At 45.2% G+C, this 6177-nt stretch overlaps 1 long non-coding RNA gene across 3 annotated transcripts; it reads left to right on the forward strand.

The window, feature by feature from the left end:
• The first annotated feature begins 506 nt into the window (after positions 1 to 506).
• On the forward strand, positions 507 to 5543 carry LOC125514884 (uncharacterized). Of its 3 annotated transcripts, XR_015608800.1 has the most exons (3): positions 507 to 2908; positions 3603 to 3734; positions 5195 to 5543. It is a non-coding gene; the product is annotated as an uncharacterized LOC125514884 (long non-coding RNA). The 3 variants fall into 3 exon arrangements; XR_015608799.1 differs by having other exon boundaries at positions 507 to 3734; positions 4572 to 5543; XR_015608798.1 differs by having other exon boundaries at positions 507 to 3734.
• The last annotated feature ends 634 nt before the right edge of the window (positions 5544 to 6177 follow it).

The raw sequence follows: 6177 nt of genomic DNA on the forward strand, positions 1-6177 counted from the left end.
GACAAATTGTTACAAATAACGTTTGTATACAAATACCCAACAGTTGAAGTAATTTTTCTCACAATACAAAATTCTCCTGTAACCAAAGATAGAGCATGCACCCAGCCAAGGTAAAATCTAAAAAAACACGTTTTTTTTTTAGCCATATACACAAACAACAGCATGGAGGAAGAGGGCAGCAATATCATGGAGGAAGATGCAATGAGTAGGCACCAGGAAGTTGTTCGGGGGAGGGAGGGTGGGGACGGGGCCGCGGAGGAGTAGGAGGGCATGCCGGAGGGAAGGGAAGGTCGCGGCAGCGTAGAAGGAAGGTCATGGCGGACGGGAGGGAAGTTCGCGCCGGAGAAGAGGAAAGTTCGCGCCGTAGGGGAAATTGGGGCGGGGCGGAGGGCGTGTGGCCGGTGAGTGGTGGCGACGGATCCGGGCAGGCGCTTGTGGTTGGCAGGGAGTTTGCCGACGCATGGTGGTAACGGATCCGGGCAGGCACCAGTGGTTGGGGCGGAGGGGTTGCCTGTTGTGGCGGGGCGGGGGCGGCGACGCCGATTGTGGGCAGTGTCGGGGCGGCGGCACGATTGGAGGTCGGGCCTCAGCGGCGGCGCGGTTGGAGGTCGGGCCTCGACGACGGCGCAGTTGGTTGCAGGGGCCGGCAGAGGCGCGGTTGGAGGCGGGATCCGGGGAGGGAAGGTGGCGGCGGCATGATCCATGGAGGGTGACGGGGCAGCGGCGCGATCCGGGGAGGGAAGCGGTGGCCGAATCTCAGGGAGGGGGCGGCGCGGCTGCTGTGCGGTGGCCGTATCCCGCGGCGGGCCGGCGCCGGCGATGGTGGGTAGCTGGATCGGGGAGGGACTGGGGGCGTGGGGATGGTTGCTGGATCGGGGAGGGAGTGGGGGCGTGGGGAGGTACAGGGGGATTTTTTCCTTTTTGTGTTCGGTGGCATTTTCAGATCTCAGGAACCTCCAGCGGGTCCTATATAGGGCTGGCTGTGATCCAAATAATTATTCTAATTCTGGGGTTAGAATAGTGTTGTCCTATATATATATATATAGACGCGCATTCGTTTTTCCAGATCAGCTACTTAACCCGCCGGGTACTAGACAAAAAAACCCACCCCACCCATACGACTCACCCCTGGTCTCACCTTCTCCAGGCTCCTGGCGTGGCTCGCCCCCACCTTCTCCCCGCTCCCCACCTTCTCCATGCTCCCGGCGCCGCCCCCCCACCCCACCTCCTCCCGGATCCCGCCGTCGCCCCGCCCCCACCTCCTCCCGGATCCCGCCGCCGCCCCACCCCCACCTTCTCCCTGTCTCCAGCGCCGCCCCTCCCCCACCTCCTCCTGGATCCCAGCGCTGCCCCGCCCCGCCCCCACCTCCTCCCTCGCTCCCGGCGCCCCCCTGCTTCCACGCGCCACCGCCGCCCCCCTGCTTCCACGCGCCGCCGGCGGCCCCGCTGCTTCTAGCCGCCACTGTCGGGAGCCACCATAGTGCCACCAATCGCCATGACCAGTCGTCCCTGCCGCCGCCTTGGCGACCTACCCCCACTCCCTGCAGGGGGCCGTCGCTTCGTGTCACCGCATCCGGTGGCCACAGCATGCCGTCCAACTCGGCAGTCCAACTGCTTGCTCCACGGTCGGTCGCTCAAGTAGATGCGTGCAAGCAAACATCTCCACGGGCGACAAGTTCTTCTTTCACATCCTGTTGCTGCTGCTGCACCTTCTCCTTCGACCAGGCTAAGTAAATTGTTCAGGTACCTTGTGTGTATATTATGCACCTTAGTGTTCAGTAGAAATTTCATCGTGTTGGTGAGCTCACATACTACTATTCAATCAGTTAGAAAACGTAAACTTGGGAAGTTTGAAAAAAGAAAACATTCAAGGGGAGTTTGTTGGAGATAACAAGTCGAAGTTCAGGTGTCAAATGTGAAAAAAGAATTTCTTCTAATCTAGCATGCTCCCTCCAACATATTTTCATTTCTACTGTAGCTTACTATAAAGATGAAACTATATAAGTACACCGTGCAAAAATTCAGTGGTTCAAATGTGAAAAAAGAATTCTTCTAATCTAGTTCCCACCGTGCATTTTGTGTGTGTAGAATTTCATCTAATCTAGTTCGAATTTCATCTAACATCCGGCGACGCACCGCGCCCTCGCCTCCCACCTCCGCGACGGACCATGGATCTGCCTCCACAGGGGCGGCCGCCGGTGGGAAGGCGTAGCATCAGCAACAACCACCTCCGCCCCTTCCTGCTCCTCCCCCCGCGCGACGACCACCTCTGTCGCCTCGGGATCCCAGCTGCATGCATTTAGGAGCAAGAGAAAAGAGAGGTTAATTGTCCGTCCACACTACCGCTCCTCCCAAGTCCACACTAGTTTTATCACAAAAAGGAGAGGATGTCTATTTTATTTCCTGAAACACAAACTAGGTGTTCTTAGTTCAGTACGTGAGCTATCTCAAGTTCTTGGAAAACATATAAAACAGTACGGTGTTTGTGCAAAAAATCCAGACTGTTTTCTAATTATACAACAGTTTACTATATGGTAGAATTGTAGTTGTTCAGTAAAAAGGTTCACTACCCCAACTGGGGGATCTTCTATCCGTTTTGTCTTTCTTTTCCAACTGAAAGTAGTAGCAAAATGTGAATTGAAGCTGTTGTGGAGCAAATTAAGAATAGTTGCCTACTTTTTTGCCACTGCTACCTTGCCACCTACATTAATGCTACTACTATTACTACTTATCATGTTGCTAAACCTTGTGTTTTGGACAATTTGTGGGAAAGTGTGGAGGCGCAAGTTGCTCCGCAACTGAGGAAGGCGCACCCCGGTGCTTGTCATGGCTAAAGACGGCCTCCAACCATGGGGCCCAAAGCAGCCAGCCTTTGTTCACATGCGCGTCTCCTTCCTGCTTCACCTAGGTATGCGCCACCACCCGCCGCGCTCGATGCTCCGTACTCCCATAGCCGTCCTTAGTTCAACCCCATGCCATCGAGATGGTCGAGTTAGTCGCGAGCAGTAGTCCGCCGTACCTAGAAACTTGATTTTTATCTGCAAAAATCAGTTCACCGTACCTAGAACAATCAGTTCGATCCATCTCCTGATTCTGAAAATATGAGTTGTGTTTACTGCAAAAACTGATGCTCTATAGTTCACCATGTATATATATCATCAGTTCAAAAAAGACATACAGAAAAAGTTAAATTGTATGTGTTAAAACCTAGTTTGGTTTTATACTATATGTCATATTATTACAAAATACAATAAACGATTTTGCTCATGTGGCTGTAAGCTCTAACCATATGGCAACAAAGCGAGAATGAGTATGAAGTATTGTTGTTTCCGTATTGTCAAGTTCAGTATTCCGTTTTCAGTACATAAACAAGCACACATGATCTTTATAAAAGCAAAATTACAAAATGGAAATCTATAAGTTCAACTACATATTTTACAACAATTGAAAATACAAAAAATTACATCAGTTCGAAAAGTTTTCGACTCTTGAACTGATAGGTGAGAGATATGATATGTGTACTGTTGATAATCTCAAACATGTTTTACTCAACTTTAGAAAACATGTAATATTGTTGTGCTGCTTTGCAATGTCTCCAGCAGCCCTACTTCTCCATGACGTCACCATGTGTGCACGCTCCAACCTGTCCCCTATCGCAGCCCCACCACTTGTTGCTGATGCACTCCAACCCGAGGACCTCCATGATGGAGGTCGCCTCGTAGCCTAGTGACAAGGTAACTCATCTTCCTTGTGCGTCCTTCACCCACTGTGCGCCCTACTGCCCTCGACCTCCTTCCTCACATGCATGCTACCCCAACTTTTGTTTTGATTTTCAGTTCAACTTGTGTGTTCTTTTCAGTGCATTATGCTTTAAATGTGCAGAGTCCTGAGGCAAAATGATACATTTTAGTTTGCTTTGTCGCAAGGGCATTGCTGAAACTTAACTTCTGTCTAAACCTATAACCATCCATTTCGAAAATAGATGCTTTCGAAAATGGATGCTAGTTTACTTTGCATAGAGCTTGCAGCTTATGTTTGTCTAGTTTGAACTTAAGCTGGTCTCCCTTTCGTACTTCAATTTTTCAGTATTGGTCTAGTCAGTATGGTGAAGATGAAGCTCCTTTTTGAACTTCTCCGGTTAATATACATGCACTTGGTTATCTTTTTTACATGTACTAACATCATCTCATTCGGAGTTGTTCGTGTGCTTGTAACACAAATCAGTTCAAATCTCAAGAGAAGTAAGCTCAAAAAAATACAGAAGTTCGAAGCCGAGATGTTTGCATATGTTTTGTTGAATTGAGTTCCTTCCTAAAAAAAAGCACTAAATATGTTTGCACATCTTTTCATTACAAACTTTTAAAAAAGTTTCTTTCTGAACTTCTCAAAATTAATATACATGAACTTGATTATCTTTTTAACATGTATTGATATCAGCTTCGTTGGATTTTTGTGCGTGTGCTTGTAACACAATCAGTTCAAATCTCGAGAGACCATAAGTTCAAGTTCACTAGTATTTATAAATGTTGGTTGCAGCACTAGTATTTACAAATTTCTTATAATCTCCACAGGTCGGAGGCCGTACATATTTCTTATTCCTATTGCTATAAGATCAAGTGATCAAATGCTATAAGCTCGCATGTTATTGTCCAATTAGTTCAACTGATAATTGTTTTATTTTATTGTGTATATGTCTAAGAGTAGACTTTGTGACCTAAACTTTCTACTTACTGCTTAGAGAAGGTCCCTTTTGTGGCATGAACTCTCTTCTTATTGCTTAGAGAAGGTCCCTTGGAAAAGATGACTACCTTTCCAAGTTGGATTATCCTCAAACAATTTATATTTTGATGTGGAATAGGAAAATAGGTTTGCTTTGGAGTGTGTTTTACAATTATAACCTTTCAGACTTCATATTCTTTGAGTATGCAAAAAAAACAGAGGAGAAAAGCTGGCTACATGCGTATAGTTTTTATAATTTCCATGGGAAACTAATATTCATGCACCTCTTTGGTGGATGTTTTGATATATTTCCTTCACGAATTGTAGTTGTCGAATGGTGTTACACAATTACTATTCTAGCATCATTGTTTATATTGTATTCTTTTAGCATTCTTGCAACCCTATTAACAACATCTTTTTGTGTACTGTTTGTCGGGTTTTTTATTTATGGACATCTTGGGCTTGCTGGGTGCAGAATCAAAGAAGGCCAGTGAGAGGTACTAGTAGAAGAGGAAGAAGTAATGTGAAAAATGAGATAAATGTGAGAAGACCAAGTACAAAAGCGTGAGAGGGATTCAGATTTTTTTTCAGATTCTTGCTGTACACATACCTTTGGTATGTAGATGCACTGTAATGTATCTAGAAAGTATGAATGGTTAATACCTCAATGGTGCACTATGCATCTTTGGCAGTTTTTATGCATTTTAGTCGTTGTGCAGCAATTTAATGGTGCGCTATGTACTGAAGTATGTGTTCTCAAATCCGGGAAGTTCATATGTACTTTTACATTGGCTCATCAAGGTTGTGTGCGTACCATATAGAAATCTGGAGCAATTTGGCAAAAAGTATTTACATCCATTCAAACTCGAGGATACGACAAGTTCAGAGATTTTTTTTCACAAAAGTTTGGGGTTGACAATTATTTCAAATGATCATTGTTTTCTTCATTGAAGAAAATAAAAAGAAGTACAAAATATTTATTACAAAAATCATGAAAATTGTTCAAGTCATATACAAAAGGAAGTACATACCTTCGTTGCAAAAAATGTTCGAGTTTGAACAAAAGAGAAAGAAAACATCCATCAGTTCAACTAGTGAAACCATGCAAACTCAGAGTTGATGGTGTCGTCAGTTTGGACGAGAAAAAAAATCTAAAATTGTAATCCCAAAAAGGTTCAGTTATATAAGTCCATGTCTCCACGGGAGGCCGTTCAAAACATCCGGAGATATAAGTCCACTGTTTTATTATGCAAGTTAAAAAAAGACGTCCCATCTGTGAACATGCTCAGTACAAACACATACATAGATCACTTCAACTACTCTGTTTTCGAACAAAAAAACAGAATGCACGGTACAAACACAAAACTGCGCTCACTACTAGTACTCTGTTTAAAAAAAAACCATTTTGAAAAAATATCATTCAGTACAATGATATAAACCATGCAAGTTCGACGACTA

This window comes from Triticum urartu, chromosome 6A (genome assembly GCF_056163025.1).
Source record: "Triticum urartu cultivar PI428250 chromosome 6A, HENAU_Tu73, whole genome shotgun sequence".
In the NCBI taxonomy this organism is placed as follows: Eukaryota; Viridiplantae; Streptophyta; class Magnoliopsida; order Poales; family Poaceae; genus Triticum; species Triticum urartu.